This window comes from Streptopelia decaocto (genome assembly GCF_964273445.1).
Source record: "Streptopelia decaocto genome assembly, chromosome: 7".
NCBI classification, from domain to species: Eukaryota; Metazoa; Chordata; class Aves; order Columbiformes; family Columbidae; genus Streptopelia; species Streptopelia decaocto.
In genome coordinates, this window is record NC_138661.1 from 26,396,577 (window position 1) to 26,409,319 (window position 12,743).

General features: G+C 35.6%; 1 protein-coding gene across 2 annotated transcripts in view; it reads left to right on the top strand.

Annotated features, from left to right (window-relative positions):
- Positions 1 to 12,743, top strand: part of SLC25A21 (solute carrier family 25 member 21) — a 256,619-nt gene that overhangs the window by 830 nt on the left and 243,046 nt on the right. The window lies entirely within an intron of this gene.

Below are 12,743 nucleotides of genomic sequence, written 5' to 3' on the forward strand. Positions count from 1 at the left end.
TACTAATTCATCCCAATATTTGACTGTAAACGTCAAACCACCCACATCTGCCTTGGAATGAAAACACTGCTAGTTGATTTCTTCAGTTTGTTTTCCCTAAATTGGAAACAATCTGAAATGTTTATATCATCCTGCCTTGCAGGGAGTATTTACACACTATCTTGCTTTTTTTTAGTGTATATGTGTGAATCCTGTTAGCATTTCAACTATGTAGTGTGTTATTAAGTGTCCTTTTGGGGGGTCAAAATTCTGTTCGCTGTGTTACATTTTAATTGAAGGAGGAAAGCTGCATGGTAATACAACTGTGTCTTACATAATGCTTTGGCACAAGCAAAATTCTCCTGTGGGTGAGTATTGCGTGGCTGTGCCACTGCATGTAAGCTGGGGCTCTGTTCCCTCTAATTCCCCTGCTGCTCCTAAATCCACTTTTATACATTCCTGCCACCAACACACATTTGAGCGCTTCCTTTTTATGCTCATGACTCTGCCTGTCCTCTGTTTTCAGCTTTCTGTTTTGACAGAGGGAGATGTCACAGCAGAAGTGGAGAGGTCTGCTGTCCTGGCCCTTCAGTGTATTGTGTGACTGTGTTTATGTAGCTCTCCTGCAACCTTGGAAATCCTAAAGCTTTTTAAGATTCTGCTTGGTACCACTCCCCATGGTCCTTAGGAGAGAAAGAAAAGGTTTAATTTTACTAGGCCTGTTGAAGGCCATTTGTACCTGAAGGGATACTGAGGTGTTTTACAAGATAACAGGTTCATCTGTCAATAACAGTGGGCCTGTGCCTTACTGATTCAGATTGATCAAACTCAGTATCTTCCCCTCCTTTGGCAGTAGCATGTTTTCTTTACAGGGTCTCTTTGTTGACTGAAGCACAGACAGTTTTGCTAACAGACCAGAGGGAAAGTTGTCTTTTAAACAGAGTTTTACGGAAGGATTAGAATTGGAAAATGAGTGTGTTTGAGACTGGCGTAGGGAAAAGAAAGCATGAAAACTATTTGCTGATCTGGTAGGCATAAATGTTAAGGTGAAAGTATTCTCAGTTCCAGGAGACAACTGATCTGTACCTAACACTTTTTTAAGGTATAACATGGGAAACCTGCTGAATCTAGTCTAGAAACATACTGTTAACAGATGCTTGTATCCTTTTGCTTAGTCTCCTGGCAGGCAGGTTCCTTAGCTCTATCACTAGCCTTAAACCTGTACAGAAATTGCTACTCATTGGTTTTGAAATAAACCAGTAGCAACTGCTGTCTAGGTCTGAACAACAGTAAAATTGTACCAGAGAGACTGGTAAGCTTATGGCTCAAAGTGGGAGTTCTAAGGTATGAGAGAGAAATGGATGAAACTTGAAAACTTGATTGATAGACGCTTAAAACTCAATGGTGTTTTTCTTGGTGATTTATAGAGAAGATAGAAGAGGAAGACTGTACCTTTGAGGTCTTCAGTTACGTTAAATTTCTCAGGCAAGTGTGAATCCTACATGGAAAAGGTAGAAGCAGGAAGGAAAGGATGAAGGTCATTTGTTGTAGAGAGTGTACTTAGTATTTCATCCTAGTGAGGGATTTGATTGCCTGAACTTAGTTTTCCAGCATCATTTTAGACACTATATTGCTTTTGGCTGCCTCTTCAGAAAAATGTAAGGGTTTTGTAGGTACTTTGTCATGTTTAGTGGCCTCATGGGAATGTCGCAGGTATTTTAGCCTGCCTTTGCTACCTGTACCGCAGCCTGGTATTTAGAAGAAAACTGGAAAAAAAATCATTGAGGTGAACTAATGCTTAGATTTTTAAGAAGTTCTGATCACCTTAACTCACACAATAAAGCACAAGGAGTGTATGATGCTGTTCATAAGAAAGGTGCTGTAAGTTGGTGTCATTGTCAAAACAATGACAGGAAAGCAGTGAGGTTGTTGGAGAATGAACTGCAGAGCAGAATAGGTGTAATTGAAGGTTCAGAAATATTGGCTGCGTAAGTAAAATGAGAGGTTATTTAGCATCTGAATGTCTGATGCTAAAGGATCTGGTAAGAAGTGGTTCTGCTGGGTCGAGTGGAAAATGATTAGAGATAAGCCTAAGCTGTCAGAACAGGAAGAAAAGGATTTTTGAAGCTTTATTGGAAGATGACAGGACTTGTTCATGGACTTAGGAAGCATAAAGAAAAAAAACAAGCATGACCCCTAGTCTATAGGGCTGATAAAATGGAAGATACTGGCATGCTGAAGGATGGAGAAATGAAAGTATTCCGTGCTGTAAATAAAAAGATAAAAATAAAAAGATTCCAACATACCATTGGCTGTTTGAGGCATTTTCAAGTCAAACTTGAATGGCTCTCTGGTGTCATTGAACTGCCTGTTTTGTGTCTGTGGCAAGGGGTGCATCTCCTTCCATGTGGCTTGTAATTTGAGAGTGAACTCAATTGTAAACATGAACAAATTGTTACACAGTCTTGGCTTATGTTCTTTTCCACTGGCATTCATTTTACTTCTGTCTTTCAGATTCCTGAATGGAGATTAATAGCATAATTGAAAATACTCGGTTTGGTTTACTTGCCTGGGTATATGACAATAGGGACAGGACTCTAGTTGAAATGTAATTGGGATACTTCATTGGTAAGTTTGGTCACTTTTAGCACAGTGAGCTGCAGGCATGCTCCTTTTCTCTAGTGGTTAATTAGTAAACTAAAGCATGTGTGGAATTTATAGAAAAAATAAACAGAAAACAAACTCTCTAGACTCTAAGAACCACTGTGAAAATATCAACTTGAGAATCTCTAATTTCCCTAGATTTATAAAAATTCTTCAAAAGTCTATTTGAGAAGTCCATTCAATGCAGAGTTCAACTCACAGGAAGAATTGTTTCTCTGATTCACAAGGATCAGAAAATCCTTGTTTTATCTGCCTGTATGGAAAAGGCAGAAATTAAAATAATAGTGTTGCATACAAAGTGAATGGAGAGTTCTTTCCTCATAGAGAGGAATTGAATACTGCAAAGTTTGTGTGATACTCAGGTTGATTTGCCAGGGTATCCTTGTAATGAGTCTTGAGTCATATTCAATGATGAAGTGCAAATGTCATCATAAGCAGTTGCCCAGATGACTTTTGGCTGAGTTAAGGGAAGTGACTGAATATAGTTACCCTGAAGATTTTAGGTTGCTGCTACTCAGTATAGGTGTGTTCTTGTTTTTTTTTTAATAACAAAAAGCTGCAGATGGAGACAACTACCTAAAACCACAGGTAAGATAGATATAATTTCATTTGTATTTAATTTGCATGTTCACCTCTCTTGCTTCCATACACTTGCAAATAAATAACATATAATAATTTTTAATTTTGAAGTTAAAAATTTGAATAATTTAATATGTACAGTAGGTCATAAATACAAAATGTCTTTTTTTTTCAGATCTGTACTATTGAACTGATCTATAAGTACTTTCTTGCTGTAATTCAGCATGTTTCATTTCCTAATTCATTTTAATAAATGAAAATGAACTATTTGCCCTCTCTTATTGAGAAATGAATATGGGGAAATGAGAATAATATTGTCTTTTTTTTTTTTTTTTAATTCTTTGTATGAATAACTGGGGCTAGTCTTTTTTTCCCCATTCTTCATATTTTTGTGAAAGAGCAGGATTTCTGCCTGTTTGGACTTCTTGACTTCATTTTTTTTTTTTTTTTTTAAAAGACCTAAGTTTCCAGCTGCCTTGAAATCTAATAGGATTTGGGAGTCTAATTCTCTTAAGCTCTTTTGAAAGTCCAAACCTTTTCTTTTGAGAGGTGTTTTATTTCTGGAGTAGACAAAGTTGATCATCCTAGATAGCAGTAACTCCTTTGAACCAGATTTATAAGCAGAAAAGCAAATCGTTGGAGTAAGACTATAGGATGCAAATACAGTAATAAAAAAGTGTTTGGTCTTCCTAACACTATAGACATTAGGCAGACAAACGTCATTACAATGGATGATTGCCAGCATGTTCTGTGAAGCACCTTAGGTTATTTGATCCCTATGAATGGAATAGGGGAGTGTGACAGATGTACAGGAAGCACTTTAAACAGCAGGAAATTTATCTAATTCTCCTGTTTTCTTTTTTTTTTTTTTTTTCACCCTAGGAGTTTAATTTGTTTTATTTTGCTGACATTTTTCTGGGAATTAAAGTTTTCTTAGCTGATTTTTTTTTTTTTTTTTTAAGCCATGCAATTGTCATTCACATGTTACTAAAATAATCACTTAATACTTAGAGGTAATTTAAACAAGCTAAATACTTAGCTAAACCTTGTAACTATCTTGACTTGAAACCATAGTATTTTCAAGTGCTTAAACCTTCTTCTTCTGCAGGCTGAAATATTGTCTAAGACCGCAGTACATGCTCATTATCTCTCACTGCCTGTATTTGGCATTTCAGATGTTAACAAATACCGTTCATGTTAAAAAGCAAAGTGTGCAAAGCAGTCAAATAGTATTAGTTTCAAGGAAGCATCCTACAAGTTAAAGTACTCTGGAGGGATGCACTCGCTTCTACCAGTGAAGCCAATTTTCTCTGCTAGGCTAGAGAAATTGATAGTGTGTTATCTGGTGTTGAACTTAAAACTTTAGAAAGGAGTTGCTTGGTTGGCGATATGGTGAGGAGAACTTTTGATGAAGGGAAGACCAAAAGAAGGTTTTAAGTGTTTGTAAGCTGAGATGTCAGATATCCTGAACCTCCTCAAGTATGTTCTGAAGAATCCAGAGGACATAGGAACAGTCAGGAAGTTAAGAGTTGGAAAGATTTCTGTTTCTGCTCAGAAAACCATCCCCCCACACTGTGTTTGATTAAGCATGCTGACAAGAAAATGTGAAAAACTTTTGCAAAGTCTATGCAACCCCTATTGCTTTCATCATTATACATCTCAGAGAGGGAATACAGTATTCAGGACAGTTTGTGACTTTGGTGTGTCCCTGGAAATGAGGAACAGCCACTGGGGAAGGTCACAGAAACTGATGCTAGTTTTGAAGTCAGTATGGTTGAATTGCTGACTTTGGTCTCCTTGGTACTTAAAACCCAAGTAAAGTCATAGTTTTTATCCCATGGGAAGGTACCTCCATGCTGCAGACCAGTGCAGTGACCAGCTTACTGAGGGTATGCAGAATGCCATGTTGTGAACCAGTTGCTGTTACATTGTGAACTTTCCCCACTGGAAATTTTTAAGAGTATCTTCCCACCTACTAGAGCATTTCGAACTTTACTTCTGTAAGTAGCATTTTTAAGTATCTGAGCCTTGCCTTTTCTACTGTCTAATACTAAAATTTCACCCCTGAATCTGGAAGATTGAACTGTTTGCTTCATATACATCTTCATTAATTAAAAGTGTTGTGGAGTTGCCTCAGAAAATCTTGTTTAAGATGGAAACTAATGAAAACCTCATGGGCTTTCATATACTGTGCTGAATATGCAAAGCTGGCAGCTAGCAAAATTTCTATAAATTTTCAGACAGTTAAGTAATTGGAAGAAACTCTCTTTGCAAAAGAATTTTTATTTAAATGGAACAAAGGAAAAACCTCTGCATGTAGTGTTTAGGGTGAACTAATATGGTTCCAACAGGTCATTGCAGTGTACTAACAAGTTATGAACAATGATTTGGAACTGTTAAATGCATTTCAAGTGATATACTTTTAAAATGTAATAATTTTTATATGAGAGTTGAGATATGAAGAAGTAATCCTTACGTGTGTGTATAACAGTGACAAAACCAAACTATCGAACTAAGACTTTTCATAATGTTTAACATGTCATGACACCTGTTGTATGCTTAGTACTTTCTGTAGAAACTGGGACCTCAAAAAGTATAATTTTTTTGTCTGTGGACTTGGAAATTGTCAATAACAAACTGCTTATTGAACATGGGGCTGAATTTCAAACAAAGCTAGTGTTGCCCTGCTCTGATACTCACTGGTGGTTTGAACATCCCACAGCAATGTCATGAGTCCCATTCTTTGTTCCAGGAGAAACAATGGGGAAAGCTAGTAGCTTGCTGAGGTTTTAGTCTGACAATGGGGACAAAATGGGGACAAAACTTCCTATGCACAGAATCCTCTATGGGTGTGTGATAAGACACTTATCCTTAAGATTTTGTACGTATAGTGAGCCTGAGGATTTTGAGAAAGGTTCAGCACTTTGTTGTTTTTATTGTAATAAGTCTTAAAAAAAAAATTCCTGACAAAATGACCAACCCAAAGCCTCAGAAACTAAGTAGTGAAGTTATTGATATTCCTTTGCTCTGTTTCCCACAAGATGGCAGTGTAATCCTACAATAAGATGTGAAATATGGGTGGAAGATGAATAAAAATGTACATTGAAGCTGTTGTAGGTAAGAAGATTAGCATGTGCCATTTTGGTTGACAATATGTGAAAGCAAGGCTTAAAGACATAAAACAAATATTGACCAATAAATGCTGGTTTCATATATGTACTGCAAAACCAATGACACTAAATTTGACTTCACCTGAATTGACCACAAAAATTCTAAACTGTGATATATCCTTGGTAAAGGTCAAAAGATATTGCTAAGGCTAAGACACTACACATAAATCAGAAAACTTGGGATAAACTTTTGGCCCAGTGGAATCAATGTGCAACTAGTTACTGACTTCCACAGATTGAGGAATTTTATGTAGTATTGCAGAAATCTCTTCAAAACTCTCAATGCTCATCTGTAAACAAAGTGAAGATGGGCTGTATTACAGGCTGCTGTAAGCTTGTGTTCACTTGTTTCAAGTATTGGCAGGAATGACAGCTGCAGCAAAGAATGAAAGCTTAAAGATATGTACTTCTTCAGAACAAACACTAGATATGATGTTGTCAGGTTTCCAAGTTAAAGAATATTATGGGATAGTGTGCATTATACATGTAAAAGTAAATAGGTAGTCAAAATAATTAATACTGGAGCATGTCTGTTGTGAAGTTTATATGCAAAAAATGCTTTGTCTGCAGAGGCAGTTCTGAGGAGTTGATACACTGTTGCGAGCAAAGATTTTATTGGGGTAAAGAACAATTTTTCTTTACAGTGTTTGTTTTGTCAGTTGTGCTTAGTGATGGATGTTAGTGTTTGATTACATTAAATTTTCATAACACAAGGGCTAGTTATGTAATAAAAAAATTCTAATGTATAGAAACAAAGCATGCCTTATAATTACAATGTATGTGTTTCTGTGGCAGTGTTCTAGAAAGGAAAAAGAAAACTGGTACTGGTTATTTCTGTGCAGAAAATCTGGGTGTTTTGCCTGTTAAGTGATATTACAAATTTTTCCTTAATTGTAGCTCGGTGCCTGACATTACTGTGGATGTTCTTCTTATGCTTGTAAACATTATGCTTGTTACTTTTCTATTTCAATGTAGAACAGTGTGAGACACTCAAAATCGTACCACTGAGACTGGAAGAACTTGTCTGTTACTACAGGATTAATTCTGTCAAAATTCTTCCTGAAAAATCGGTGTATTAACCTAAACTCCTCAGACTGCCCTAAGTATTATGATTAGGGTTGATGTGAATTAAAAGAACTAAAAGAACTAAAGACAAGTAGGAAAAACTCCACCTTTTCAGATATTGTTGTGACTCCTAGAACTTGGAAGTGTTTAAAATTAGTATTGCAATTAATTGAGAGAACTGACACTAGTTCATTATAGGTGTGCTTCTAAGTATTTTCAAGTATCATCTGTGCCTTTATTAGAGAAAGCTTTAAATCGGCTCAACATCAACTGCAGTTGAAAATGTGTAATTTTTTTTTTCTCCTCTTAGGGGATGGATTGGCACTTGCTGCCTATGGAAACAATCACTGGTCCTGTTGATGCATAAAATAAATCAATAGCTTTTTTATAATTGGAAACTATCACTCTGCTTAATTATCATTTGTGCAAGTGTTATACATCAGTCATAAAACAGTAGTTTCTGTGCTGAAAGTCTGTAGTACAGGTCAACTGCTTTGTTGTGTTGAAAGCTGACAGCGAAATAGTTGCAGGACGAGTACCTGCCATTTTTGCTACAGCGTGTCTTGTCCTAGGAGCCCATTACAACTAGGTATAATTTCACCAACATCTGAAGCATCTAAGAATTTAATCATCTATAGTAGTGAATTTCTGATGAGAAAATATGGTCATATGTGAGAAAGTTGTAAAATTCCCACCCATGCAGCAGGAGAGAAAACATAGGAGTAATTTGCCTTTAGGTCTACTTTTCAGTCATTGAACTACACTGCTAACAGCTGCTTTTGTGTTGGCATAGTGTGTGTGTGTTGTGTGTGGGTTTTCCTTTTTCCTACCCCCGCTCCCGCCTCACCTCTGGATCCTTTTCAGTCTGCCAATTTTTGGCAGGAAACAGTTTCTGGGTTATCTTTCAGCCTTTAGTCAATGGATCATCTCCCAGTTCAGGGTGTTACCCTTGTTTCTTGGGCTTTTTGCTGTTTTTATTACACTGAAGTTTGTTGATGTATAGCTGTTGTCCCCAAAGAGCAACAGTCTCAAAAGCAAAATGAGTCCTTAGTAGTATTTTCAGTTTGATAGAATTATTTATGCTATTTATTGCACTTCCTGTTAGAGCTAATTCTTGCAGCAGAGTTAAGTTTTATTTATTTTTCCATTATCATAACTTCTTAATATTTGGAGGCTTAATTTTCAAAATGAGTACATATTTTGAATGTATAGTAAATATTGCTCAACTTTTTTTCAGCTGATTCCAGATGGCATGCTGAACTTGGTAAAACATGAGGGCATGGTTAAAAAAAAAAAGGTTCTACCATAAACATAGAACACAAATTTAACTCTTTATTACGGGTTGTACAATATTTGATGTGTCTTCCATCTTGTGGAGCTATGTGATTTAGTTTCAAAACTTGAAAGTTTGATTAAAACTTGAGTTTAAAAAAATATTATTGTTAATGTTGTGGCATAAAAGCTTGAAATTAATTATAAAGGCTTGAAGAACCTAAAAACTGAATAAAATCTAAAGACAGCTCTCTGCTTTTAGATGAATTTGGGATCTGAGCTGTGAGGGTTGTGAATGCTCAAGGTTGGTGATGGTACGCCAGCCTTTTTTAGGCTGGTTATATATATGCTCTGTACAGGTTTGTTTGCAATGCTGCCTGCCATGGGATGGTATATACATATGCTTAAATTAACCTCACGGTTATGAGTAGAGAACAAAGCACTGGGCTGCTTATAGATTGCTAGAAGGATTTGTTTTTCAAAATGGTCTTATTATAGATGCCGACAAGTGTCAGTGTGATCATTTCCAAGTTTGTGGTTACAGAGCCAAAGCAGTGGGACTTGTAAGAAAATACTCAGTTGTATGGATGCAAGCTTCATTTGCTTCTCCCAAATGGGATTAAGATTCTCAATGGGATTGGGGCTGCTGAATTATGCAGAAGAAACATGACTGCCATTTATTTGTTATACTTGTTAGTAAAAATTTTACATAACAAAACTGTGGGTAACAAGGCAGTCCTTGCTTAATACAGCCTCTACTGTGTTTTTTCTAAGCAGTGAAGAAAATTAGTATTAAGATGAAATATGCTTTGTATGACATATTCTTCCTTAGTGCGAAGTATGATGATGGCTATCCTAGATGATAAAAAGGAAAAAAATCAAGCTTTTCTGCTGATTTGTCAGCAAACTTTTCTCCTTTCTGTAAAGTTATACTTTGTAATACGATAAGGAATATAGCTATATTGACAAGACATTTCTAAAAGGAAGGAAGAAAGCATATGGGCTTTCTGTGAATATAAAACAATGAATATTGTTAGAGACTAGAATAAATGGAAAGAAATGTCTTAGAGTATGAAACTCTTCTAAGTTAATGCCCATGAAGTTTAAATTAGTTCAGACTTTTCTTATTAGAATAAATGTTTCCTTTAAAAAAAGCAAGATAATCATAATCAAGACTAAATTTGTTCTGTTATTTATTTTCAAAATGATTGTACATGTTTAGCAGACTTTTGATTTAAACCCCTAGGGATATATTGGAGACAGATGTTTAGATGACCTCATTCTTAAAGTAAAGTTATATTTGGACACTAGATTAAATTTTCCTTAAAATCTTTCCTTATATGTTAGATTGTGGAGGGGTGCAGAAAGTATTGAAAGATTTATGTTGAAAAGGTACTGCTTTATTTTTAAAATAAGTTCTTAGTGTTCAGTAGATTTTATTTCAGGGGACCCTCAAAAGCACAAAATGTCTGATTATGAAATGATACGTTTACAAATGAAAATATTGTTTCTTACTGGAGAGCTAAATGGGAAACAGATTTCTTTAGAAGTTCCTTGAATTCAAAAGCAAATTTACCATGTCATTTATACCTTCCCCCAAAACTTGTTAAATATTGTGGTAAAACTTAAAATGTAGTATCAGTACAAGACTGCATTATAGGACATAACAGTAGCTAGTATTTTTACTATGTTCTGGTTTTGAACAAGTAATAGTTTCTCTCAAGCTGCAGTTAATATCATAGAGTGGATGGCTGTGATGGTTTCATATGTGACAATGAACAACATTTTGGAAAGTCTTCAATATTTCATCAAGTCATAATTATCCAAATTGACCTGTTGAAAATGTAGTGATTGATGGATTAAAAAATAATTCTCTTCAGTCTTTTAAAGTTCATGTAGGCTTTTAATGTGTTTAGTTATATAAACAAGTTACTGAGTTGCTGGAATTCTGCCTTTTGTAATTGTAACTGAAGTGTTGCACTAACAGATGTATAGCTATCCTTGTTACTGCTAAGTATCTTTTTCCTAATTACTAATTTACTGTCAGAATAATAATTTCTTTGTAGGCTGATGCAAAGTTTGCACTAAAACACTAGTTGGATGCTTGGCACTTGGACTGCAAATACCCTGTGCCCATTTGTGATATAGGTTGATGTAGCCAGCAGAGCTGGAAATATGTTCTGTGCTGAGCAGACCTTGTTAGGTTGAGGTAGCAGATGTAGCATTTTTGAGTAATCTCATTGAGGTCTGCTGGGTTAGAACTGGAGTAGCCCCCTCCTGGAAAAAAAACCTCAACTGCTTTGCAGTATTGGGAACCTTTTCTTTCATGTAAGAGTAGATATTGGGCCAACACTGGCATAAAGGTCATATCTCTATTTCACAAAGGGAGTGAAAGGAAGATATTTCATCCTCTTCCTGAGAAAGGAGCTTTCATTCTGTCTAGCTCTTCTAGGGCTTGTTGCTATTAGGTGAATGTTAATAGACAGGTGTATATTAGGCAGGGTCAATAACTGTTTTGCACAGATCTTATAAAAACCTAGTGAGTGAATGTGTTACCTATGTGATCCCATTTACTGTAAGCAGAAATTATTTGAAGTTTTTCCTTCCTGAATCAAATAAATGGAAAAGTTTATTCTGAAAATGAATGGAAATTAACACTGTTTTGCATAAAAACAGGATGACACCTGCTAATCATACATGAACTAAAAGTAATGTACCTCCTTGTTGAAGTGGTATACAAAAGGCCCTCCTTTTTATATTTATATGCATATGAATTCAATCTATGTTTATAGACCTGGAAAATCTGTAAAATGTATAATATACCTTACATTGAACTTTGATATTTTTTTCTGTAATATTGTACTTATCTGAAATTCAAATATTTTTGGCAGTTAAATAATAAACAGAAAAAAATGTGTAAACCCTAAGCAAAAGTAGCTTTTGAAAACAATTAGGGAAAAATTATTTTAAACTAAAGTTTATATGAATGCAAGTATCGTCTGAAGACTTCTGAGAAGCAAAAAGTAGTCACAGAATTGGAGCAGATAGCACTTAAACATCCACTAAAAATGTCACTTGTAAAAATTCTTGGTATGAAGAGAAGGGGCAGTGTAGAATGAACTTCCAAAAATTTGTTGATAAAGCACGTTTGTAGTGTTGTGATTAGATACTGTCTACACACAAATATTTTCTACAATCAGAAATGTTCTTTAAAAGTGTTGCAAGAATATTGATCAGTTGATACATAACTTGTAATTGAACTATTCATTTACTTAGTCTTGCAACCCTGGAGTAAATGCTTGGAATCGAGCTGAAGTAACTTGTGCAATAACTCTTATGCTCATGTAGTATGATCTTACCTTTCATTATATGATAGCCTTTTCCTTTTTCTCCATATTAATGTGTACTTCAGTGTAGACCTCTCTGGTGCCTAAGGATAGACACCTGCAAGTAAAGTAGACATGTTTACTGGGATGTCATGAATGTTTTATCATAATCATGGGAGGGAAGCGGAAGGGATAGTTTTAACTGCCCTAATCGTGATTTATTAAAAAAAAAAAAAATCTCCCTGCCTATAGTCCTTTATATCCTTATCTATACATCTTCCAACTGTTTTCAAGAAGTAGAGGAGACCCTAAAGACTGAATGTTACTCTGTTACTCAGAGCTCAGAGCTGTGTGCATTCTGTGCACTGAATGGGGGTAGCGTGCTACACGGAAAACCACTATGGTCAAGTAGAGCTAGTATCAAAAATATTACCTCCTCAGTATTAAACTTTTTTTATGTGTAGTCTTAATCTTTGTTTCTTGCATTTTAATTAATCTCTAATTTCACCTAGAACCTTAATTGAAAAACCTGCAAAGAATTGAAAAGCTTTGATAGAAGAGTCAGTATCCTATACACTCCTTTTTCAGGGACATCCATAGGGCTGGAACCTTATTTAGTGTAATTGGAATTAGGGGTAGCTTTGTCTTTGTTGTGACTGCAAACTCTATGGTCAGGAAATTAAATTCA